Raw genomic sequence first — 27,787 nt, 5'->3', positions numbered from 1 at the left:
ACACTGAGATCCAGTTCTGAGGGCCTTCTGGTGGCTCCCTCACTGCAAGATGTGAAGCTATAGGGAACCAGGCAGAAGGCCTTCTCGGTAGTGGCACCCGCCTTGTGAAACACCCTCCCTTCAGGTGTCAAACATATGGACAGATGGATAGCCACCATCATTTACTCCCCAGGGGTGGGAGAAGACCATCAGACCTCCTATTAGCTAAGAGGTCCCTGTGGAGGTGACACGGGGGGCTACCAAGGTTATACTTCCCTTGGAAGCTGGATCTGCCACCCCGTGGATCTTGCCGCCTGAGAAGGTTGCCTAATTTTGCCTTATGGATGGGTCAGTCCTGCCCACACCACTTCCAAATGTGTGCACCAGCCCCCCAAAGATTGCTGACCCCCGACCTAATGTCGCCTACCCTAAAAGTCAACAGAAGAACACAACCATTTCTGCATGTTGCCTGTCAGCCTCATTCCTCCCCCCAGTGCTGCAAATTGTCATCTAAATTACAATAATCATGAATCCATCAATTATTTTCTCAGCTCCAAGATTTTGAAACGGCAACATTTTCACTTTGCTTCAGAAGCAGTGGACTGGATGAGCAACCAGCTCCTCATTCTTCAGTTTGCGAACCCGTCTGGCTCTCCAAATAAACGTGGCATTATCTTAAATTGCACACATTCCAATTCTGTTATTATCTGTCATAATTATTTATTAAGCATGATATGCAGCAGTACGATCATACTTGTGTTCAGGGAGGTGGTACAACGCAGGCCAAGGCAGCTCGATAAGACACCTACACACTTCATTTTCTTACTTGCTAATGGGAAATTACTCTGGGATTCTCATTTTGTATTAATATCCAGGGAACATTTAGAAAGGAAAGGAAAGAAAAAAAACCTACTCGCTGTTTAATTTTTGCTTTCAATTCTTTGATTGCTTCATGCTTGTTTGACTTCGTGGGCAGCAGCTGAACATTTCTTCCAGCTATATACTGGAGTGGGCAGGGAATTGTAATACAAAGCGCGTTCAGTTTACTCAAAAAGGTGCCTCCAGCTCTATCCTGAACCATATAATTTGGGAACAAGGAGTGGTAGTTGTGCTTTGCAGGCAAGACCCTGTTAAATTTGGAATTCCAGATAACTGCAGGATATCTCTAGTTTTAGGCCAATTAGAGGCAGTCAGAATTTTTTAAATAAGAAGCAAACTTGTTTGGAGGGATGACTCCAGAGAGTTTAGGGGAGCAATGGGCTGGCATAGGTCACCATTAGGGCAGCAAGGATTTCATCCACACAATGGAGGAGCTAAATATACATTGGAACATAGGAAGGAAGCTGCCTTATTATACAGAGTCAAACCATTGCTCCATCGAGTTCAGTACTGCCTACAGCGCTACACTAACTGTCCAGAATTTCAGCAGAGAACATTCCCAGCCCTCCCTGGAGATGTCTGGATTTGAACCTGAGACCTTCCACATGCAAGGCAGATGCTCTGCCACTGAGCTACAGCCCTTCTCCAAAATACCAAACAATTGGGGAGTGGGCAGGATAGTGGCAAGTATTTTCGCTACCTGGAGTCATCCTTTCTTGTTTAACAGCTTCAAACAGTCCTGCTACATGTAAAGCATGCACACCTCTCCCAAAGAATCCTGTAGTTTGTTTAAATGCTCCGGGAGGATTCTTGAGGAGGGTGTGCTTGCTTTAGATGTCCTCGGCCCAGTATACCTGAAGGATATACACCTCCATCGTTCAGCCCGGATGCTGAGGTCCAGCTCTGAGAGCCTTCTGGCGGTTCCCTCACTGCACGAAGTGAGGTTGCAGGGAACCAGGCAGAGGGCCTTCTCGGTAGTGGCATCCGCCCTGTGGAACACCCTCCCATTAGATGTCAAATAGATAAACAAGTACAGTGGTACCTCGGGTTACATATGCTTCAGGTTACAGACTCCGCTAACCCAGAAATACTACCTCAGGTTGAGAACTTTGCTTCAGGATGAGAACAGAAATCATGCTCCGGTGGTGGCGCAGCAGCAGGAGGCCCCATTAGCTAAAGTGGTGCTTCGGGTTAAGAACAGTTTCAGGTTAAGTACGGACCTCCGGAATGAATTAAGTACTTAACCAGAGGTACCACTGTACCTGACATTTAGAAGACATCTGAAGGCAGCCCTGTTTAGGGAAGTTTTTAATGTTTGGTGTTTTATCATTTTTAAAATATTTTGTTGGAAGCTGCCCAGGGTGACTGAGGAGACCTGGCCAGATGGGCAGGGTATAAATAAAAAATTATTATAATAATAATATTATTATTATAATAACTATTTGCACACCAGCCCCACTGCTGCCTGCTTTGCAGCATCTTGCTCTGCTTCAGCCCTGCCCTTCCATCCATGCCCATTCCCAAACAGCTTTCCCTTCCCTCTCCACACACAACACCCAGTTTAAAATGCTATAGGTTTCTTAATTAGCCAAAGGTCTGAGAGAAGAGGAATGTTTTTGCCTGGCACCAAAAGATACCAAATGTAACAAAGGGACCAGGCGAGCCTCCCAGGGGGGAGCATTCCACAAGTGGGGAGCCACTGCAGAAAGAGACTCGCCATAATAAATTTCCTGCTGGGTCAGATCCAAGGCCTATGTGGCCCAGCTTCCTGATTGTCACAGCAGTTACCCAAAGCACCCTGGGAAGCCCACAAGCCAAGCATGAAGGCAATAAGTGGTTGTTGCTGCTGTTCTCCCGCAGCCAGCAGGCAGAGCCATGCGGTCCCTGAATGTACCGTATTTTTCACCCCATTGGACGCACCTGGTTTTTTGGGGGGGGAAATAAAGGAAAAGAATTTTATTTTTTTTCCCCAAGTGCGGGGCTTCTCCCGACCCCAGCCCCCAGAACAGGCAACTCTCCGCAAGCCGTGGGAGCCCAGCGCCGGGCTCCCACCGCTTGCGGAGAGCTGCGCGAAGCCTGGAGAGGGAGAGGGGTCGGTGCGCACCGACCCCTCTCGCTCTCCAGGCTTCAGCGAAAGCCTGCATTCGCCCCATAGGACACACACACACATTTTCCCTTCATTTTTGGAGGGGGAAAAATGCGTCCTATAGGGCGAAAAATACGGTATATAGCCATCATGACTAACAGCCATTGATAACTTTGTCCTCCATGAAATTGCCTAATCCAGCCCCCCCACCCCCTTTAAAGATATCTATGCTAGCAGCTGTCACCACATATTGTGGCAGCGAATTCCATAGTTCAAATATTCTATTGTGTTTGACCTGGCTTAGCCTCCACTGAAGTCTGAAACACACACTTACCTTGTGAGCTCTGAGCAAGAGAACTAAAAATGCTCCGGAGCGCATATGTATCATATCACTGGGATACCACACCAGCACCAACAGAGCAACTGCAAATGGTGTGTCTAGTTTGGCTCTGAAGAGGATCTCAGAAAGGAGAAGCTACCAGTCATTTAGTTTAACTTGTGCACATTAAGCAAGACAGAATAGCTGGACTAAGGCTGATGTACTAACCTCAGAAGAGGTATTCAGGTGTTGGGGGGGGGGGGAGAGAGAGAGACTTACGTTGGCTCCTAAGCCCATTCAGCCTGGTCACGTGATCTGGCCAACTAGCATAGAACACTATCTTAAAGACTTTCCTTCTGCATGGCTTAGGCAGAACAGCAGCAACAGCCCCACTGATGAACGTGGTTTGGATCTGCTGTAATGTTGGCTTAATTTACACCAGCTTGCTTATTGCCAGATTCTTGTGCATAGGATTCCACCCTAGATCTCTCAAAGGGCAAAAGTTCCACTGAATCCTTTCGGTCTCATTGACTCCAGAATCGGCTGCCTACCTTCTCACTGTCTGATGACCGGCTATTAATCTTTGGAGAGAAAGTGCTATCTCTCCTGCAGAACAACAAGAACATTCCAGAGTACTGATTTCCTTTTAAAGGCCAGTATATCCATGGCAGGAAATGAGCGATCCTATATTATTTTTCATTTATTTATTTCCATGTCTGCATTGCCAGTGCAAGACAGTGTGTGAATGACTGTGTCTGTGTCCATGTACGGAAATGGAAGCATTTCAACACTTTGTGCTTGAGTCTAAAGATCCTTTGCGGACCTACCTGCAAAACTACAAAACTTTCACCTTTGATTTTAAATGCACCTACAAAGGATGGAGTCATGGAGCGAAAATAAGGGGTCCTAGTTTACAGAGAAGAGTGCTCTGTCTGAAGAGCAACCAGGAGACAACCTTCTGCTTGAAGAACAGTCCAGCCCAACTCTAGTACAAAGGTAAAGTCTTCTTCTTCTTTGGAGATCACTCGTAGCCGAGTAAGATTGTCTTCCATAAACACGGTTTTAACAATGAGTCCGTAAGTGACTGTGGAGCCCAATTCTGGATCCACACGTCCTTCCACAGTGGGGACATTGGTTTCTGGGTGGGAGATGACCATGAAGTGGATTTGCTAATTGCGCCTTCCTCTTAGCACATTTCTCCCTTGTGTCCTGAATTTGAGTGTCTTCAAAGCCCATGACACCTTTGTAAAGGCTGTTCTCCAATTGGAGCGCTCGCAGGAAAGTGTTTCCCAATTGTCAGTGTTTATACTACTTTTTTTTAAAAAATGCCTTGAGACAGTCCTTAAACCTCTTTTGTTGACCACCAGCATTACGCTTTCCATTTTTAAGTTCGGAATAGAGTAGTTGCTTTGGAAGATGGTAATCAGGCATCCGCACAACATGACCAGTCCAATGAAGTTGATGTTGAAGAATCATTGCTTCAACACTGGTGATCTTTGCTTCTTCCAGTACACTGGTATTTGTTCGCCTGCCTTCCCAAGTGATGTGAAAGAGGAAAGCAAGAGGAACCTTGAAGTTGTTCATCATGAGTTATTACTCGAAGAGCAGGCTGAAAAGGCACATGGGTCACCTGCTCATAATCTTCCCAACTGTGGTGAGATGTATTGCATTTCTATGTAAATTACAGCAATTCTTTCAAATGTTCATTCCATATGTACAGATTATCACATGCAAATCATATGCAAATCTGTGACCCCTTTTGCCCTTTGGGTGTGATGTGTTTCCCCTTTCTTGGTAATACGTAAGTGGTCACCCTAGATGGAACATTTCCCCCCATCATAACACTATGAACATGATCTGAATGCCCTTATTTTAAAAGAGAAAAGTGTACTGCTAAATTTTAGCTATATTAGATAATTAAATTCTACTTTTAAAATAAAATAAAATAGGGGGCTTGCAGTCTTTAGGACAGACCCAAGCTTTGCCAACATATGTCCTTCAAAGGAAAAGATAAAAATGAAAATCCTCCTTTCCCTCCCACCTCTATTTACTCGCCCAATTCTTATTTCATAATCTCAGCTACTAGACAGGATTAGCATAACGCATTAGCAGGAAAGCTATGTTAGAATTCTTTAACAGTCCATTATTAAGAACTGTGCGAGGGAAATTACAAGGATAAAAAATGCTTTTATGCACGTTCATCACAAGCACCAGCCCTTTTAAAAGGCAGGGGATAATGACCTCCACAGGCTTAGTTCCTCAAAAGGTTAAAACAACATCCCAATGTGAATTCAGAAATAAACAGGTAAATGTTGCGGAAAGGAAATTAACCAGGTGCTTTCTGGGAAGGCTATGTGCTGAAATATTCTCTTCTCTGATAAATGTGGATCAAACCCCACTCCCTTCTTTTTCACTCCAACACAGCAGTTGCATCCCTAGACAAATACAATTAATCTACTTTTTTTTTTGCTCAGTCTGAACTGAAGCCATACTTAATGACTAAAGAAGGGAGGGGGGGAGGCCTGTCAAACAGGATTATTCTAAAGGGTGGGTGGGGGGAGAGCTAAGTGGATTTAAAATTGGAACCTGTCATTTGCCTTCTGCAAGTCATTTTGGAACAGCAGAAAACCAGAATAGCCTTCGAAGAGAAACATAAAATCTAAGATGAATAGAGTGGGGGTGAAAGAACTGTGGAGGAACCAATTGGTATGTTAACTGAAAAAGGTTGGCAGAAAGCTTGGAAGGATGTGACAATGTGATTTTAAAGGTGTTTTTTAGCCGGGTCTTGGTGGAAGCCTTAAATGGGTGGTGAGACCATAGAGGTCCTAGATCAGGGACCACATTGGACAACATATGTCCTTCAAACATGTCCATTCATGTTGTCCATTAGGAATGCTGACCATTGACATTGCTGGCTGGGGTTGATGGGACTGGAGGTTACCATGTGTTGAGTTTAGTGGCAGCCAGCAGAAAGCTGTGAAAAGGGATGCTTCGAGATGAGAGGGTGGAGCTTCAGCAGCTTTACCCAAAGCCCCATGGATCTCCCTCAACTATCCTTCCTTCCTCCCCGGTCTTCATTGTGGGCCGTGCAAGTTATGGTCATGGCAAAGGGAAAACAAGTCTTGTTACACCGAACTTTTTGCCTGCATAGACAAGCCCAACAGTCCATGTCTTGTGCAGCTCACACTTTCGTGATTGCTATGCATGCTGACACTGTCATGCCTAATATGCTCTGCCAAAATTCGTTGCTCTACACAGTAACTTATAAACAAAGGAGGTCAGCTTATCCATTGCTAGCCATTATGGTTATCTATGGCCTCCAATGTCAGAGACAGTATAGCAGTTGCTAGAACTCACAAATGGGGCGAGTGCTATTGCTTGCACTCATGTCCTCATCTGTCCGGCCCCTGTAAGAACAGGTTGCAGGATTACATGGAGCTTAGGTCTGATCCAGAAGGGCTTTCTTAACGTTCTTTGGATTTTTCCAAAAGTTTACAAATTAGTCAAATTAGTCACCAGAACTTTATTGCTTTTTAAAGAAGTGATTCTCTCTCTCTCTCTCTCTCTCTCTCTCTCTCTCTCTCTCTCTCTCTCTCTGTGTGTGTGTGTGTGTGTGATCTTTTGACTGATTTACACACACACACCTTGTGGTATTTCTGTACTATGATCTCCAAATCATTGGAATGATTTACAAACTACCAGTTATGATTCAGATACTAATGTCACATATGGGCTTCAACTCTATGCTCTCTGATTTCTTTTGGAACTTTCCATAGCAGTTAAGATTAATAAGAGGAGGAGGAGGAGGAGGAGGAGAAGCCGCCTACAGCAAATCAAGGGTTGAAAGGTAAGTGATCAGCTGAAACATGTGTCTGAATAAATTTGAATGGATGCCTATATGAATCCTGCTAGGGAGTAAAGGGGGTCCTATCGATTCAGTTGTTAAAACTCAGAAGAAAGTCACACAGTGCAAGAGGTCGTAAAACAAAAATTGATTTTTCCTCAATTTTACAGCGATGTTCTTGGAATTCAGAATAAAGATGACTCAAAATCTATTCAACACTAGGGATGGATAAACATATTTTAGTTCTGCATCAGCTTCTCGTAAACTGTGCATCCAGTCTGCACAATTTTTTGTGGATTTTTCAAAAATGCACAAAAAATAGCATTTACATTTTATGTATTTTGTACACATTTTATATACATTGTACCTCTAAAACACACAGTTTTGAATGCTTTTCAGTGTATTCCAAGGCTGTACAATTTTGTATACTTTTTTCTGTAAAATATTTTTGGACACTTTTTTGAACTGATGGTGGCACCCACCCCGGGAAATGCCCTCCCACCATATGTCAAGGAAATAAACAACAACCTGATGGAACCTGGTCTCCATCTAGCCTTCCTTCATATATAAGAGACAAGCCTGATGAATATGGAGAGCAGCTGGAAAATGATAAATAAGGACGATGGAAGAGTATTCTTACCAGAAGTAGCCTTATCAGTGCTCTTTTTCAGCCAGAATTTGCCAGAACTGAGTTCTGGCACCTCTCAGATAGGCACCATTGCCATTCTGAGAGAACATGGTGAGTTCTAGAAAAACATCAAATCAAGTTCAGACATTGTGCTAAACCACAGAACACCTAACATCCAATGAACCTGCCTCTGGTCTGCATTCTCTGCCCTCCTGTCTCCTATTCTGTACATAAGAGGAGAAGCTCAAAAGTGCCTGCTTTCAATTTTGAACTAACCAGAGTTTTCTGTTATGCCCCAATTCAGAGGACTCTGCTTAATTTAGCCTCTGGTTGAATCAAATCCTGGCTTGCTCGCTAGCTAGTGTTTAAAAAACAACAGGGTTCTCTGAGTCCAGGTGTAAAGAGGGGAAAAGAGAGAGCTTGAGAACGCCACATAATGCTATGTTGTGGTTTTGTGTATTCTCCCAGTCTCAGACCTGAGCACCTCTGAGGCTGAATGACAACTTCTTCCATTCTTTTGAGATTTGTGTTTTACTGCATTATTTGGCACCACTTTCACATCCTTTCATGCCTGCGCAACACCTTTCAATTGATTGAATTGTATAGCTGAGGCAAATCATGCTGTAAGATCCACAGAAAAATCCATTTTATATGCTTAGTTAAGCCTCACCAGTACTGCAAGCTATCATCATACAATTGATTTCGTCTCCCCTTCATCTTTCATTTTGTGCATGAATAAATCTTCATTATCTTCACTGGAAATTCAGGATTTCCTTTTATCGCTGCCTTTGAACAGTTTGTGTTCTCACATCAGTGAAGCCAGCATTTGGATAAAAGGCAGGTTTATGACCTCAACACCTGTCCCAGTAGAAAGACCAGATGGAGTGGGCCTGCTTTTTTCTCCTGAGTAACAACAACCATTTCTCGGTGCGTAACTAGTGGGCAGGCACAAAGCAAAGTCAAGCCATGAATTCGTGAGCAACCAGAAGACCACCTGTCAACTGCACCACAGCAGTTGCAGATGTTAATTCCTCTAGATTTAATATCCCCCCTTTTATTGAATTTGGAGCACAACTGTTCATTTCTTTGACATGAAAGAATTTGAACATAATTTCCATATAGCTGTGAAGTGGAGGTATCCTATAGATGGACTCAGTTCCTTGTCGTCTGCTCCTCCACCAGATTACATTCAGGTGGCAACTGAGAGTTATTATTTTTAATCTTAACATTTGCATAACTGAACAAACATCTGGAAAATATTTTACTCTTATCTAAACAAAGGCAGCATTTCATTAGCTCTCAGAGGAAATGTAAGCTGCAGATACCGTGATAGAATCTGGAAGTGTGCTTTTGCAACTGAATAATAAAAAAAAAACCACGAGTTATATCCTTTAAGACGGCAATCCTATGTATGTATGCTTAGTTACTGGGGGAATAAGATCAATTGAAGTCAATGGTATTTACATCTGACCACCTGTTTGAGGAAAAATGTTAAGACTTCCACAAAGTCTGCTGAACAAAGTTGTGATGTTGAGGTTGAATCCTGACAAGACAGATGTACTGTTTTGGGGGGACAGGGGGTGGGTGGGTGTGGAGGACTCCCTGGTCCTGAATGGGGTAACTGTGCCCCTGAAGGACCAGGTGTGCAGCGTGGGAATCATTTTGGACTCACAGTTGTCCATGGAGGCACAGGCCAATTCTGTGTCCAGGGCAGCGGTCTACTAGCTCCATCTGGTACGCAGGCTGAGACCCTACCTGCCCGCGGACTGCCTCGCCAGAGTGGTGCATGCTCTGGTTATCTCCCGCTTGGACTACTGCAATGCACTCTATGTGGGGCTACCTTTGAAGGTGACCCGGAAACTACAACTAATCCAGCTAGACTGGTGACTGGGAGTGGCCGCCAAGACCACATAACACTGGTCCTGAAAGACCTACATTGGCTCCCAGTACATTTCCAGGCACAATTCAAAGTGTTGGTGCTGACCTTTAAAGCCCTAAACGGCCTCGGCCCAGTGTACCTGAAGGAGCGTCTCCACTCCCATCGTTCAGCCCGGACAGGGTCTTCTGGCGGTTCCCCCACTGTGATAAGTGAGGTTACAGGGAAGCAGGCAGAGGGCCTTCTTGGTAGTGGTGCACGCCCTGTGGAACGCCCTCCTATCAGATGTTAAGGAAATAAACAACTATCTGACTTTTAGAAGACATCTGAAGGCAGCCCTGTTTAGGGAAATTTTTAATGTTTGATGTTTTATCATGTTTTTAATATTCTGTTGGGAACTGCCCGGAGTGGCTAGGAAAACCCAGCCAGATGGGTGGGGTATAAATATATTATTATTATTATTATTATTATTATTATTATTATTATTATTATTATTATTTCGTAATGGTAGCAGAAAAGATTGTCCCATTATGCCAACAATATTATGGTATCTCGAGCTAGACCATAGGTCCATCTCACTCAGAATCTAGCTCTGTATCATCTACACAGACTGACAGGGCCTTTGCAGGTTTTTCAAGTGCCTTCTGCATGCAAAATGTGCTCGTCACTGAGCTGTGGTCCTTCCGCAAAGCCAGGCACCTCTAATTTGCTGCCCTCTGGGTGTTTTGGAGTACAGCTCCCTGAATACTGGCCATGCTAGCCAGGGATGATGGGAGTTGTAGTTCAAACATCCAGAAGGCCTCTACATGGGGACTGCTGCCAGAAGCTTTCACTTGAATGACTATAACCTAGATTATTTCTGGTTCAATAGATAATATAGTACATGTTGCCCTTTGCTGTCCTAGAAATCACACAAGAGAGTTGCAGACTATTCGAATAAATGAGATTGTGTGCTCTTTGTCATGCTTGACAATGACCTGGCATGAGTTTATCCATGTCGCAACTGCTGTGTGAAAGCGTGTGTGTGTGTGTGTGTGTGCGCGCGCGCTAAAGGCTTTCTTATTTAAATGAAGTTACAGGGCCTGAAATGTGGCCACCTGATTAAGCTGAACTTCCACTGCCTGCCATTCAAAGAAGTATCTGCTTCAGGGCATGCATTTACCTCCACAGGGAGTAGTTTCCCAATAAGTTCTGCATTGCACAACTGACTCAGTGCACTGCTGAGTTCTTTGCTCAGAGCATTGCGTTATGACTTCTCTGGGAATTCTGAACCTAATAGGCTATATTAACTGATGTTGCAAGTTTTAGTCATATGAACTGATCGCTAGCTAGGAGGAGGGTGCTGGTTGAGACAGAACTGTTGTGGACTCCTTCTGACTCTTCATAGCAGGATTAACATTTGTGGCATATAAATAACATAACATAACATAAAACAAAACATAACATAACATAACATAACATAACATAACATAACATAACATAACATAACATAACATAACATAACATAACAACATAACATAATGGTACCCCTGACCCTTAGGTCCAGTCGCAGACAACTCGGGTTGCGGCGCTCATCTCACTCTATAGGCCAAGGCAGCTGGTGTTTGTCCGCAGACAGCTTCCAGGTCATGTGGCCAGCATGACTAAGCCGCTTCTGGCGAACCAGAGCAGTGCATGGAAACGCCGTTTACCTTCCTGTCGCAGTGGTACCTATTTATCTACTTGCACTTTGATGTGCTTTCGAACTGCTAGGTGGGTAGGAGCTAGGACCGAGCAATGGGAGCTCACCCCATCGCGGGGATTCGAACCGCCAATCTTCTGATCAGCAAGCCCTAGGCTCTGTGGTTTAGACCACAGCGCCACCCACGTCCCAATAATATAATATAATATAATATAATATAATATAATATAATATAATATAATATAATATAATATAATATAATATAATATAATATAATATAATATAATTTTGTAGTGGCAAAGCTTTCATTCACAGATATTATTCCACCATATACTAGCAGTGCTAAAACGTGAACAAATTACGGTATATTTGTAACAAAGAACTGAACATCCTTCAAACGTCAGTAGTCAGTTTACAGCTGCAACAGATGAGTTGTCAGAATAATGCCAGAGTATCGCTGTTCTCCGTTCATGTATCTGCAAAGTTCCACTTAGTATTAATCATATGCAAACTGGTGACACAAACAGTGAGTGATCCCTGAGGGGAAAGGGAGAGGGAGGAATTAATGCTTGCCACACCGTTGCAAACTGCAGCCACGGACTGTTGTTCCTTGTGTGTCGCAGTCCTGACCTCTGGATGAACCGCAGCATAGACAAGCCCAAGCAGCCAGGTAGACTCATCGTTGATGTACCACTGACTGAAACTGCTGGCATGAACTGTGCAAGTGAAAGGACTGCCTTTTACCAACACATGGCAGGAGGAGAGTGAAAAAAGAATGGTACAGAGGCAAGTAACAAAGGGGTATGTCTCTGCCAATCCACACTGTGTCTCCAACTTGTGCTTAAAACAGGGTTCTGATCACAAGCTGAGTACCCACTGCAGAGAGATGAGTGCACTTAGAATCCCTCTTCAGGCCTCCATCCTGAATGCACAAAGGTTGGTGGTGGATGAGTCAGGGCTGGCATGTGTGGAGACACCGGGGAGGCCAATCCAATGCACCTCCTACCCCCACCTACCTTATTGCTCTCGTGTGTTCAGGCTGGTCAGCTGCATAGGGTTAATCATCTTAGTAGCAGCAGCAGTAGTAATAATAATAATAATTTATTATTTATACCCCGCCCATCTGGCTGGGTTTCCCCAGCCACTCTGGCCGGCTTCCAGCAAAATATTAAAATACAATAATTCATCAAATATTAAAAGCTTCCCTAAACAGGGCTGCCTTCAGATGTCTTCTAAAAGTCAGATAGTTGTTTATTTCCTTGACATCTGATGGGAGGGCATTCCACAGGGTGGTTGCCACTACCAGGAAGGCCCTCTACCTGGTTCCCTGTAACCTCACTTCTTGCAGTGAGGGAACCGCCAGAAGGCCCTCAGCACTGGACATCAGTGTCCGGGAAGAATGAAAGGGGTGGAGATGCTCCTTCAGGTATACTGGGCCAAGGCCATTTAGACCTTTAAAGGTCAGTACCAGCACTTCGAATTGTGCCCGGAAAAGTACTGGGAGCCAATGTAGGTCTTTCAGGACCGGTGTTATGTTCTCTCAGCGGCCGCTCCCAGTCACCAGTCTAGCTGCCGCATTCTGGATTAGTTGTAGTTTCCAGGTCACCTTCAAAGACAGCCCCACGTAGAGCGCATTGCAGTAGTCTAAGTGGGAGATAACCAGAGCATGCACCACTCTGGCAAGACAGTTCACTGGCAGGTGGGATTTCAGCCTGCGTACCAGATGCAGCCGGTAGACAGCTGTCCTGGACCAAGAATTGACATGTGCCTCCATGGACAGCTGTGAGTCCAAAATGACTCCCAGGGTGCACACCTGGTCCTTCAGAGGCACAGTTACCCCATTCAGGACCATACCCACTGGCCCCCTGTACCGCCAAAACCGTACTTCTGTCTTGTCAGGATTCAACCTCAACCTGTTAGCAGCCAATCTGTTAGGTGGCAACCAGAAGCATACTAGCCTCTGTGCATTCTCAGAGTGCTCAAAGGGAGGTGTGGGATGGCATGTGCCAGGCCCAGCCCCCAATATCCCTATCCCTGCCAATTTCAGCCCTGACATTTGGGAATAACTAAAGGGGGAAAGTTTGCATGTTCAGCTCACCATGATTCGAATCCTCCATGCAAAAGCGATGCCCTAGTGGCGTTGGGCCTGGCAGCATGAAGCGGTGAAACATGAAGATTCCCCCCTTCGGATCTAACCACTCAATGCTCATACATTTGAGGCTGCAGCCAGTGGTGATGGGAAAAGCTGTGCATTCCTGCACACAGTGGAGACAAATGCCAGAACAGGGCTCCTTGGCAAAGAGCTAATCCCATGGAAAATCATTGCTTTTAAATAAATGTATACACAGGACTGCGCTGCTAGTTTCTGTATGTTTCCTAAAGTCTAAACGGAAAGAAATGGCGATGGGGTTACGGTGGTGGCACCAGGTGAAGACTAATGATTTACTCTGTATGTCTGGGATAGAGTTTGAATAACATGAATGCTCACATTAGTCACATGGCATTTGGTGTGTGCAAATGCTTTTCTTGTTAAGAATCTAAAATCTATTGGGTTTCTTCTTATATTTTCAGCCTTGTTAATCTGTTTTAGCAAACACACAAAAAGAGTCTCATGGTACCGTAAATAGTAACAGACTCATTGTGGCATAAGCCTCTGTGGACAAGGGCCCACTTCGTGTTCTTGTACTTTGTATCAGCCTTTGTATAACAAGTAATTATACAAATTATTCTCGGTTATTCATAAACAGGAAGCAAACAGGGCTCACTCACGTGAAAATAGCTGTTTGCAGTGGTCCAAAAATACCTTATCCTTTCATCTAACAGCTTTTAAAATGTATTAGATAAGTTTATCAACTGAGCAGCTAATGATAAGAACAGGCACTTCCTTCACCTCAACTCCAAGCTAAAGATCTAGCCAAGCCTGACAAATCTCAAATAAGACTCCTCCTCCTAAACTAAACTAAAAGTACTACCAAGAATTCACACCTCTGTCACTTGTTAATTATTATAACAAAGAGCAAGAGGCAAACACCCAAAGCGCCCTCTCAGAGGTCCAGAATGTCCCAGACCACTTCCAGTTTTTGAAGCCCCAGCGATCATAAAAATTAAAAATGTTAACACATGAAATAATAATAATAATAATAATAATAATATTTATATATTTATTATTTATACCCCAGTCACACTGGGTGGCTTCCAACCGAATATTAAAAACAATACAGCGTCAGACAGTAATTCATCAAATATTAAAAGCTTCCCTAAACAGGGCTGCCTTCAGATGTCTTCTAAAAGTTTGGTAGTTGTTTTTCTCTTTGACATCTGGTGGGAGGGCGTTCCACAGGGCGGGTGCCACTACCGAGAAGGCCCTCTGCCTGGTTCCCTGTAACTTGGCTTCTCGCAGCGAGGGAACTGCCCAAAGGCCCTTGGCGCTGGACCTCAGTGTCTGGGATGAAAGATGGGGGTGGAGACGCTCCTTCAGATATACAGGACCGAGGCTGTTTAGGGCTTTAAAGGTCAGCACCAACACTTTGAATTGTGCTTTGAAAACAAAACACAGCACCAAAAAACAAGAGAGACATAATTTGAATAGCAAATGTGTCACGTTTTGGTCCAACATAAATGAAAACAGGTTGCAAAACGTATCAAATGCCAACAAATTAACAAGTATTTACATTAGAGACCCCCTTTGAGCTTGAGACCCTAGGCCTAGGTCCTCCTGCCTGCCCTCTCTGGTTCGCCTCCCTCTGAAAAAAATATGAAACTTATATGGATTCTAAGGGAAAGTTAATCCATTTTACTTCTTCGCACAAAACCTGGAAGGGTCTGGAAGGGCCCCTGTTCCTATTAATTTTATCTATTAATGAAAAGGGTAAAAATGACACACATTTTTAAATTGCCCATTATAATGAATGGGGAAACACAGGAAACAGCAAACCCATAAGCTCATGTCATTACAAGGCTGTAAACCTATACATAACTTATAGCAGGGGTCAGCAAACCTTTCCAGCAGGGGGTCAGTCCACTGTCCCTCAGACCTTGTGGGGGTGGGGGCGGAGTATATTCTGAGGAGAGAAAAAAATGAAGAAATTCCGATGCCCCACCAATAACCCAGAGATGCATTTTAAATAAAAGCACGCACTCTACTCATGTAAAAACACGCTGATTCCCGGACTGTCCGCAGGCCAGATTTAGAAGCCGATTGGGCAGGATCCAGCCCCCGGGCCTTAGTTTGCCTACCCATGACTTATAGCATGAACTCAATGGATCTTACTTCTGAGTAGACCTGCATAGGCTTGCACTTTAAAACTGCTAATCTGTACAGTGCCACAAGGCTGTAAAAGAAACAGAAAAATATCCTCCCCCAGAACCAATCTCTAATGAACTCATTTTGAAGATATCTATTGCACAATCAACGAAGCTGACTGCCTGCCTTTGGAGGTCTAACCATCTCATCATTCTTCATACTAACACATATAATAGCAGCAAGCCGAGGGCAGGAGCAAACCATGCTTTTTGTGGAGAAACATGACACCTCGCCGAACTTTTAACAACCTTGCCTCCATTGTCAGCGAGGGATTGTAAAAGTTGGAGAAAGATCTTGCTTGTTGGGTCCATACGCTCATTTAAAGTTTTAAAGCTTCGATTGTGTGGCAGCCACTGGGTGAGCCTTGTTAAGCTCAGAGAGGCAAAGTACAGCTTGCTTTTGATCATCTCTGTTCTCTTCCCCCCCTTTCCTTCAGATACTGGTTTCCTTGATTTTTAGCTCAAGGGCATTTAGATGGGTGGAGTGTCACAAGGCAGGGCAGTAAGTAGAATATAAGCTCCAAATCAAATCGGTCAACAAAAGGGCCAGAAAAAGGAACAAAAAGCATAAAACATGCAAATGGTGCCTAATGTGGCATTTCTACATTGCATTTCTTGCTGCTATTGACTTGGTTGCTTGTGATTTAATCATACTTGGCATGGGAGATTTTACTTTCTTGCCACTTGTAAATATTTTGATGGCATTTTTTTCCAATATAGGTGAAATGGATTCATGAATCGTGCAGAGTTTTTCTTTTCAGTTTCCCTATATTTATTTATTTTACAAGAATGTATAGATGGCAGCTGCAAAAAGGCAGCCTGCAACGTAACAGCTCGATTTCAAATCGGTATAGGAAGGTAATGAGATTTTTGCTGAATGTTTGTTTTGACATTTCTAGATACGCTCCGAACTGCTTTCAGGAATGTAGAAAACTGCTACAAACGGCTATAAAAACTAAAAAACATTTTATTGTGTGAGTTTTTTAAAAAACGTGTTTCCTCATTGAATCAACGTGGAACAATATACTTCAAATAGCTTTTTTTAAAAAACCATTGTGGTCCATTTATTCATAACAGAAGGGTGGGAGATTGTTTCCTCCTCTAATGTCACAGGTACAAACTTCTCTCTCTCTCTCTCTCTCTCTCCCCCCCCCCCAGCTGAATAAACTTTCCCTATTTCACGAACTGTGAAACATTTTGTGACTATGAAACCATTGCAAATGTGGATTAGAATAGCCACTGTTTCCATAAGCACATGGTAACTAAAAGCATCCTTACACCACTGTTTCATCAAACTTGTTATGAACATGAAGGGACTGCTGAAATATTTTACAAGACAGTGAAACTGCACATCAGTTAATTCCGAGTACGTTCCTAATATCCAACAACTGATACATCAAAATAAGAAACCCAATTTGATATTACATAAACATGGCGTCTAGTAATGTAGACTCCAGCAGGATTTCCACTGGATGTTTTTGAAATATTAACTTCAAATTCCTGAAGCAGATTTAGGCGATAAGTAAGCACAAGTTGGAATGTAAGAGTTAATTATATTGTGAGGTACACCATGACCTCTGTGGGGTGAAGGGTTCCATATTTGTTCCTTGGGAATAAAGTTTACAGAGGACTGAAGGTGTTTGTGTGATTCAAGGTTCGATTACTCATGCCAAGCATGAGATGGAAGGCTCGCAGTATTAACACTTCAAAAGACCCTGCTCCCCTCACATTTCTATGGGGCTCCGCAATGTCATAGCATGTGATTCATTACAGAGGGCAAGTAGAAGAAGAAGAAGAAGAGTTTGGATTTGATATCCCGCCTTTCACTCCCTTTAAGGAGTCTCAAAGCGGCTAACATTCTCCTTTCCCTTCCTCCCCCACAACAAACACTCTGTGAGGTGAGTGGGGCTGAGAGACTTCAAAGAAGTGTGACTGGCCCAAGGTCACCCAGCAGCTGCATGTGGAGGAGCGGAGACGCGAACCCGGTTTCCCAGATTACGAGACTACCGCTCTTAACCACTACACTACACTGGCCTCTGAGTCTCTTTCAGTCTCAGTTTCAAAATTGCCAGTCACTTTCATTGTCTTTCACACAGACAGACCCCTCACTGATGTCTCCTCCGGTCAGGTGGGGGGAAAGAAAGATATGCTCCTTCCAGAGGAATCTCCGGCCATTAGCTCCTGTGGAAACAAATTACCTATATTTGACCAATTATTTAGTTAGGCAAAAGCCCTTCCTCTCAACAAGCTTGCCAGGCTAAGCTTCTTCAGCCAACATGACCTCTCAAACAGCCCTTTCTTCACAACTGAACTGGGAAGAACATTCAGATTCACTCCCAAACACATTACATTTAGCATGAAACCAATGTTAACTTTTAGATATATTTCTAGTGCTCTGAACAATCTATTGTATTTCCTCAAGGACTGGTGGTGTTCAGAAAGAGAAGCAGCTGGCGTGACTCTTGTTCCAAGTGATGTCCATGCCAGTCCACATGAACGCAGCGAGGAAAAGGCCAGAGCTCAGAGCATGTGTTTTGCATGCAGGAGGTCCCCGTTTCAGTCCCTGACATATCAAGGTACAGCTGGGAGAGACTCCATGTCTGAAACCTTGCAAAATGCGTAGACTAAGCTCCATGGACCAATGGCCTGACTCAGTATAAGGCAACTTCCTACGCTTCAGGCATGAAACAGCCAGACTGACACACCAGAACAGGCAAAGGCTCAGACTAAGAAGCAAAGTGCAAGTGTTGGCAGGAGACCCATGTATTTAAATGTGGGACTATCCCAATAACGTGTAAACATTGTAACTTCCTCCTAGCTATCCCAAAGGAACAGGGTGGGAGGTTCTGTGGAAGAAAAGCTCAAGCAAAGGGAGGGAATGTGTGCCAGTTTTGCACCTTAAATCACACCATTCTTCTTTGCTTTACACACATGATTGGATGTCTGCCACAAACCTAGATTGTCCAGAAGATATACAGAAGCCATAAGCTGACACCAAATACAACAGGTAAAGGACATGGTAGGGTTGTTGTTGTTTAGTCGTGTCCAACTCTTCGTCACCCCAATGACCAGAGCATGCCAGGCACTCCTGTCTTCCACTGCCTCCCGCAGTTTGGTAGTTTTGAGAACACTGTCCAACCATCTCGTCCTCTGTTGTCCCCTTCTCCTTGTGCCCTTCATCTTTCCCAACATCAGGGTCTTTCCCAGGGAGTCTTCTCTTCTCATGAGGTGGCCAAAGTACTGGAGCCTCAGCTTCAGGATCTGTCCTTCCAGTGAGCACTCAGGGCTGATTTCCTTCAGAATGGATAGGTTTGATCTTCTTGCAGTCCATGGGACTCTCAAGAGTCTCCTCCAGCACCATAATTCAAAAGCATCAACTCTTCGGCGATCAGCCTTCTTTATGGTCCAGCTCTCACTTCCATACATCATACCATACATGGTAGGGTTAGCTGGGAACAAAGGCATTAGAGAATGACTAGGTAAATTGTGGCCAGGTTAAGAGCTAAATCTGCAGTGCCTGGAGCTTAAATTCCTAATTTCTTCTACTTACCTTTCCATCTGACTACAAACACAAGTTGAAAGTGGGAGTCTATAATGCGATGAGAAGTATATCATGTTTGGAATTCCTCTATAGCACCCCTCCTTGCCAAAAAAGTAACTGTTTACCCATGTATCACGGAAACGCACTAGAGAAGGAGGAAATGGGTGACTCAGCATTAATCATGCAGTATCTGGCAATTTCCTGGTCAGAAGAGAAACTGGCTCCTGCTGCAAACACAACCAAGTGCAGTAGTTTCATGTGAGTCATTTAACGATATACCATTTGGAAATGAAATGCTTTATGATTATCTCTGTGTTGAACAAACAGAACACATCTATTTAAATCCAGTCTCTTTGCAACAATGTTTGGTTTGCCTGTATGCTCATAGCTACCTAGGCGAACCAACTCTCATGGAGCATATTTGGGCCTATCTAACCATAGCATAATGTATTCTCTCACCCAGGGCTTTAGGGCTTGCCGATCAGAAGGTTGGCGGTTTGAATCCCTGTGATGGGGTGAGCTCCCATTGCTCGGTCCCTGCTCCTGCCAACCTAGCAGTTCAAAAGCACGTCAAAGTGCAAGTAGATAAATAGGTACCGCTCCGGCGGGAAGGTAAACGGCGTTTCCGTGTGCTGCTCTGGTTTGCCAGAAGCGGCTTAGTCATGCTGGCCACATGATCCAGAAGCTGTATGCCAGCTCCCTCGGCCAATAAAGCGAGATGAGCGCCACAACCCCAGAGTCGGTCACGACTGGACTTAATGGTCGGGGTCCCTTTACCTTTACCACTGTACTACAATACTGTATATAAATTGAAACTCTTGAAATAAGTGCAGGTTTTACATTACGTTATGGACTTATTCAAGAGTGTCCCTTTATATACTGTATAGTATGTGACACTTGCATTATGCTGTGTTTTGGAGGTGCCTATGTGATTTAAAAGAAGAAAAAAGAAAGAAAGCCTAGCTGTTTTTAGTCTTCATGATATTTCATAATTCTTTTTTTTGGGGGGGGATATTATTACTTGATTCATAGAATAGAATAGAAGCATAGAATCATAGAGTTGGAATAGACCACAAGGGCCATCGAGTCCAACCCCCTGCCAAGCAGGAAACACCATCAGAGCACTCCTGACATATGGTTGTCAAGCCTCTGCTTAAAGACCTCCAAAGAAGGAGACTCCACCACACTCCTTGGCAACAAATTCCACTGTCGAACAGCTCTTGCTGTCAGGAAGTTCTTCCTAATGTTTAGGTGGAATCTTCTTTCTTGCACAGTGGTACCTCGCAAGACGAATGCCTCGCAAGACGAAAAACGCGCAAGACGAAAGAGTTTTCCATTTTTTGAGTCGTTCCGAAAGACGAATTTCCCTATGGGCTTGCTTCGCAAGACGAAACGTCTTGCGAGTTCTTGCGAGTTTCTTTCCTTTTTCTTAAAGCCGCTAAGCCGTTAATAGCTGCTAAGCTGCTAAGAGCCGTGCTTCGCAAGATGAAAAAACTGCAAGACGAAGAGACTCGCAGAACGGATTAATTTCGTCTTGCGAGGCACCACTGTAGTTTGGATCCATTGCTTCGTGTCCGCTTCTCTGGAGCAGCAGAAAACAACCTTTCTCCCTCCTCCATATGACATCCTTTTATATATTTGAACATGGCTATCATATCACCCCTTAACCTCCTCTTCTCCAGGCTAAACATGCCCAGCTCCCTTAGCCATTCCTCATAAGGCATCGTTTCCAGGCCTTTGACCATTTTGGTTGCCCTCCTCTGGACACGTTCCAGTTTGTCAGTGTACTTCTTGAACTGTGGTGCCCAGAACTGGACACAGTACTCCAGGTGAGGTCTGACCAGAGCAGAATACAGTGGCACTATTACTTCCCTTGATCTAGATGCTATACTCCTATTGATGCAGCCCAGAATTACTTTGGCTTTTTTAGCTGCCGCGTCACACTGTTGGCTCATGTCAAGTTTGTGGTCAACCAAGACTCCTAGATCCTTTTCACATGTACTGCTCTGAGATTAGAATCATAGAATCATAGAATCATAGAATCCTAGAGTTGGAAAAGACCACAAGGGCCATCGAGTCCAACCCCCTGCCAAGCAGGATACACCATCAGAGCACTCCTGACATATGGTTGTCAAGCCTCTGCTTAAAGACCTCCAAAGTAGGAGACTCCACCACACTCCTTGGCAGCAAATTCCACTGTCGAACAGCTCTTACTGTCAGGAAGTTCTTCCTAATGTTTAGGTGGAATCTTCTTTCTTGTAGTTTGGCTCCATTGCTCCGTGTCCGCTTCTCTGGAGCTCTCAAGTCGGGTGTCACCCATCTTGTATTTGTGCCTCTCATTTTTTTTGCCCAAGTGCAATACTTTACATTTCTCCCTGTTAAAGTTCATCTTGTTTGTTTTGGCCCAGTTCTCTAATCTGTCAAGGTCGTTTTGAAGTGTGATCCTGTCCTCTGGGGTGTTAGCCACCCCTCCCAGTTTGGTGTCATCTGCAAATTTGATCAGGATGCCCTTGAGTCCATCATCCAAGTCGTTGATAAAGATGTTGAATAAGACGGGGCCCAAGACAGAACCCTGTGGCACCCCACTAGTCACTCTTCTCCAGGATGAAGAGGAACCATTGATGAGCACCCTTTGGGCTCGGTCAGTCAGCCAGTTACAAATCCACTGAGTGGTAGCATAGTCAAGACCGCATTTTACCAGCTTCTTTACAAGAATATCATGGGGCACCTTGTCGAATGCCTTGCTGAAATCAAAGTAGGCTACATCCACTGCGTTCCCTTCATCTACCAGGCTTGTAATTCTGTCAAAAAACGAGATCAGGTTAGTCTGACATGACTTATTTTTCAGACATCCATGCTGACTATTGGTGATCACAGCATTCCTTTCTAGGTGCTCACAGACTGTTTGCTTAATGATCTGCTCCAGAATCTTCCCTGGTATTGATGTCAGACTGACTGGGCGATAATTATTTGGGTCCTCTCTTTTCCCCTTTTTGAAAATAGGGACAACTTTTGCCCTCCTCCAGTCTGCCGGGACTTCGCCTCTTCTCCAGGATTTCTCGAAGATGACTGCCAGTGGTTCTGAGATCACATCTGCCAGTTCTTTTAATACTCTTGGATGCAGTTCATCTGGCCCTGGAGACTTGAATACATCTAAACTAGCCAAATATTCTTGTACTGTCTCCTTAGTTATTCTGGGCTGTGTTTCCTTTGCTGAATCATTTGCTCCAAATTCTTCAGGTCGGGCATTGTTTTCTTTATCGGAGAAGACTGAGGCAAAGAAGGCATTGAGGAGTTCAGCCCTTTCTGTGTCCCCTGTTTGCATTTCACCATCTTCTCCTCTGAGTGACCCCACTGTTTCTTTGTTCTTCCTTTTGCTATGAACATACCCATAAAAGCCTTTTTTGTTGCTTTTAACCTCTCTAGCAAGCCTGAGTTCATTCTGTGCTTTAGCTTTTCTGACTTTGTGTCTACACGTGCTGGCTATTTGTTTGAATTCCTCTTTGGTGGTTTCCCCCCTTTTCCATTTTTTGTACACATCCTTTTTTAATCTTAATTCAGTTAAAAGTTCTTTAGATAGCCACCCTGGCTTCTTTAGGCACCTTCCATGTTTCCGTCTCATTGGTATTGCCTGAAGTTGTGTTTTTACTATCTCCCTCTTAACAAACTCCCAGCCATCATGAACTCCCTTTCCTTTTAGTATTACTGTCCATGGGATCTCACCCAGCACTTCCCTAAGTTTTATGAAGTCGGCTTTCTTAAAGTCAAGAAATTGAGTCCTAGTTTGCTTGGCTGCTCCTTTCCGCTGTATAGTAAACTTCAGAAGAGCATGATAACTTGTGCCTAATGATCCCTCCACTTCTACCCCACTAACCAGGTCATCAACATTGGTTAGGACCAGATCTAAAATGGCTGCTCCTCTTGTTGCTTCTCCCACTTTGGCCATACTTGGCCATACTTCTGTTGCTGGGTATTTTTCATTGCTTTTGGGGGCAGGGGCAAAGGAATGGTATAATGGGGCAGGACTGAGGGACTATGTGTACAGGATTGCTAACTTCCACCCCCCCCCCAAAAAAACAGGGTTCTGTGCCTTTAGGACAACTACCCCCAACCTGGTGCATTCAAGATGTTTTGCATTCTGAATACTATTATATCTAGTCATACTGGCTGGGGTTGATGGGAAATGTAGTCCAAAACATTTGGAGGGCACCAGGTTAGGGAAGGCTGCTTTAAGAACTTCTGGAAAGGCAGAAATCCAGGTGGTTAAGCTTTCAACTATTTACAGTGAGGCTTCCTAGAACTGCTGGACTTACCATATAAAGGCTCATCTGTCCTTAATTAGCTCCCAGCTGGGGAGCATCACTCCAGCTGATTCTGAACCCTGGCAAAGTGATAAATTGAAAATCTCCCACAATGCTGAATGCCTTAACTAGCTCTGTTTTGACAGGGATGCTCTCAAGGGGATGGAAAGGGACTCAAACATCCACACTCCTTATTAGATAGTTAGCTCTCTCCTTCCCAGGTCCAATTCACACATTACCTCCTTAAGCTTCCGCTAAAGTGTCTGAAGACCATTTGTGTTTCTTTCTTTGGAGAGTGCAACATAAAATTAAGGAAAGATAAAATTACAAGCAATGCTTAAATAGAGAGTAAAAGCTGGCATGTGATATTAACATAATAATTAACTGTTCTAGGAAAGAAGAAGAAATGTCCATTGTCAGACTCACAGTCAACATGCATGCAGAGCCAGAAATGTTTTCCGGCTTTTAGCTGCAAGTCTAAGCAAAACCTACTATTATCTTGCAACCTCCTTGTTCCCATTGGCCAAAAAGAAGTCAGTCATCTTGAACTTTGGCCAGAACCATTTCTCTTCTAGATATGGGCTAAGGGATATTTTTTAACAGGTCAATAATGAAATGGGGCCATTGCACATACATCCTGGGGACTTGATTTCCTCTATGCAGCTCTCCCCACAAAGCCAGAAACATTGCTAATTACTATTGCTATCGACTCTTAAGTGCCTAAAATGTTCTAAGCACTGGGACAAATATTACAAGATCATGACAGCTGCTGCCTGCAGGCTCACAATCAAATAGACAAGGTGCAAAAGCAAAAGAAATGGGGAGGGGAAAGGAAGGGAAAGGAAAGCATGAAGGTAGGGATGAGGAAAAGTAAGTGCTGCTGTGCTGTTCCTTACATAGGAAGCTGACAAATACTGAATCAGATGGTTGTTCTGTTCAGTACTGTGTGCACTGCCTTTGGCTCTCGTGGGTTTGAGGCTGGGGCATTCCCAGGTCTACTGGAATGCTGCAGGTGAAGCCTGGGACTTTATGCATGTAAATCATCACTGGCTGATGAATGGGACCTGGCTAGACTCTCCTTTGCCATGATGTTATTCCTGGAAAGCAGGGAGTGCAGCCTCCCAGTGAGAGCCAGTGTGGTGTAGTGGTTAAGAGCGGTAGACTTGTAATCTGGTGAACCAGATTTGTGTCTCCACTCCTCCACATTCAGCTGCTGGGTGACCTTGGGCTAGTCACACTTCTTTGAAGTCTCTCAGCCCCAGTCACCTCAAAGAGTGTTTGTTGTGGGAGGAAGGGAAAGGAGATTGTTAGCTGCTTTGAGACTCCTTCAGGTAGTGATAAAGCAGGATATCAAATCCAAACTCCTCCTCCTCTTCTTCTTCTTCTTCTTCCCAGTGGTCCTAAGCCACCCTAAAGTTCACAGCAGAGGCCCAAGTGTGTCTCTCTTTGGCTCTACAATCCCGGGAACTGGTTGGAGTGGTGTGGTGTTTTTCATGCAGGGTTGAGACGAGGGAGCAAGCTCCTGTCTAACTGCTCCTTATTTGGTTGACGGATGGGGCCAAGCCATAAGCGACTTACCTAAAGTTTATTGCACGCTAAACATAAATGGAGTGAATAGAATGAACATGTGGCTGCCACTGGCTGTACATTCTGTGAAAAGCTCAAGCTGGCCTCTGCATGTATTGAAAAGTGTGCATTTTTCACAAAATTGCATGGAGCAAAATGGAGCAGCATGGCATGGAATGCAATGAATCTATGGTCAAGAGTCCACAAGGTTCAAATGTGACCGAATCTGATCTTCAACCCATCCCTACTCCAAGATGAATATATCAGCTGGCAAGACACTAAAAGGAAAAAAACAGCGTCCTAATGAGCAGCCTTGCCTTCCTTGAAAGCTCTAAAGTGTTGTTGGAATAGTGGTTTTCAAACATAATGCATTATTATTCTGTCATTAGTAACCAGGGACTGATGGTAATAACTCAGTAGATGTGAATAGAATAAGGAGGGAATCCATTACAAGGGAGAAGATGCAGCTTGTTGCTATTGTGATCTCTTTTCCCTGTGCAGTAGCATTTACTCAGTGTATTTTTTACACTTATGCAATGCATTTTGCAAATCTAAGGAAGCAAATCCCTTTATAGTGAGAGTATGAAAAGAGCAAAGGTTAGAAGGTGCAACAATAATGGGTGACTTCCTTTTCTTTCTTTCTTAAATGGAACGTCTGATTGACAAAGAGGAATAGTGTGCACAAATTACGGCAAACAGCCAGGGTTTCTTGTAATTCAAATTGCAGCCAGTCTGATTGTTATTAATAAGGAAGAAACAGAAAATAATCTTATCACATGGCAGCTGCCCCATGTCAGACCCAAATGATTCATCTGTTATAATGCAGCTGAATGGAAAATAGATTTTCTAAACTTGATTAAGGACTAGAGTCTGTAGGTCATTAACCTTTGCCATAAACCAATACATATTTTGGAGAACTTTGCATTATTTTGTTGGAGTGGAAAACTGCCTATGTTCTCCCTCTCCTAACTAAATAATACTCACAAGACACCCTGATTGCTGATTAAGAGAGGTATACTCTAGCCTCAGCCATCAGCTAGAGCACCAAGGAACATTGGAGGCTGCAACCATCCACCTGGAAAGCGCATCATGGCAAGGAGACCAACCTGGCCCCATCCATTGGCCAGTGAAGGAGCAGCTGCTTTCCTCCCCTCCACATTCTTTTTTCCTTTCCTATCTTGTTCATTATATTGTGAGTCTATGGGCAGGAGCTGCTTATGTTTTAATATATGTACAACACTTGGGAAATATTAGGCTCTAAGTGTTTAATGGTTTTATTATTAAAGTTTAGGTTTATTAAATTTGTATCTTGCTCCTAGAAGGAACACAGGTGGCGCTGTGGGTTAAACCACAGAGCCTAGGACTTGCCGATCAGAAGGTCGGCGGTTCGAATCCCCATGACAGGGTGAGCTCCCGTTGCTTGGTCCCAGCTCCTGCCAAGCTAGCAGTTCGAAAGCACGTCACAGTGCAAGTAGATAAATAGGTACCGCTCCGGTGGGAAGATAAACGGCGTTTCTGTGCACTGCTCTGGTTCGCTAGAAGCGGCTTAGTCATGCTGGCCACATGACCCGGAAGCTGTATGCCAGCTCCCTTGGCCAATAAAGCGAGATGAGCGCCGCAACCCCAGAGTCGGCCATGACTGGACCTAATGGTCAGGGGTCCCTTTACCTTGCTCCTACTACAAAAGCTATAGAAATCTCAAAAGGAAGTTATCTGACCTTGACATCAATAATGATGGTGATGTAAATACTCATTGGCCCAATACTCTAGGGTAGAATGCATGGTCATCTTCAGCAATATTATGTATGGATAAGATTCATATTCAGTGTGCAAGTAAAGGGTACAAAGAGCATAAGATGGTGAATGTAAACTTGGAGTGGATGGTGCTGGATTGTGGGATAAATATTGTTTTTCTGCTGTAGACAACAGGGAATACAGTATTGCCTCCATTGACTGGCAGAGGCTGTTCAGGGTGTCAGGCAGGGGACATTCCTAGACCTACCTGGAGATGCCAGGAACCAAACCTGCGACCTTCTGCATGCAAAACAGATGCTCTACCAGTAAGCCAGAAGGAACGCTTAACCCTCCAGCTCAGTGCTACCAAAACTTGGGTCACCAGCTGTTTTTGAACTACAACTCCCATCATCCCTTGCTACCAGAACCAGTAGTCAGTGGTGATGGGAATTGCAGTCCAAAACCAGCTACAGAGACCCAAGTTTCGGAAACACTGCTGCAGATGTTCGGCCCCATCTCCCATCAGCCCCAGGGTTAAGGGGCGATGGAAGCTGAACACCATCGGTAGGGCCACAGATTCTGCTCTTTTGCAGACTGTGAGCACTACCTGGGAGTAAGGACCATTGAACTCCACTGGGCTCGGGCAGGAATCGGACTGCCCTGCCGACAACTTGCTCAAACCTGCTCCTTGGAGTCAGCTAAGCCTACTTCCTGCAGCCCTCAAGGGCTCCTCTTGGGGTGCACCGAGGCTTCCGCTTCCCATTGACCCGGTTTGCTTTTTCTCACCCCCCCCCCATCCCATTCTTCTTTCCCTTCCCCGCCCCCCAAGCGCCGCCCACGCCGCTCATCCCCGTTTCCCACACTATCCGCCCAAACTTCTCGCGTTCGCGGGAGGGCTCGGAGGAGGAGGAGAACAAGGAGGAGCGCGCGGGGGAGGAGGCGGGGCGCGCCAGAAAGAAAGAAACAGCTGCTGCCGGGCCAATCCCCTTCCTCCAGAACTCCATCCACGAGGCAGCCCGCCGCCTGGGCCAATGAGGCTGGGCCGCTCGGC

General features: G+C 44.5%; 1 long non-coding RNA gene across 1 annotated transcript in view; it reads right to left on the bottom strand.

Annotated features, from left to right (window-relative positions):
- Nucleotides 1-27,787, bottom strand: part of LOC308585238 — a 382,477-nt gene that overhangs the window by 220,132 nt on the left and 134,558 nt on the right. The window lies entirely within an intron of this gene.

The sequence above is a fragment of the Podarcis bocagei genome (assembly GCF_964188305.1).
Source record: "Podarcis bocagei genome assembly, chromosome: 4".
In the NCBI taxonomy this organism is placed as follows: Eukaryota; Metazoa; Chordata; class Lepidosauria; order Squamata; family Lacertidae; genus Podarcis; species Podarcis bocagei.
Note: the sequence above shows the minus strand (reverse complement) of the source record. Positions and strands in the feature narration are given on the sequence as shown.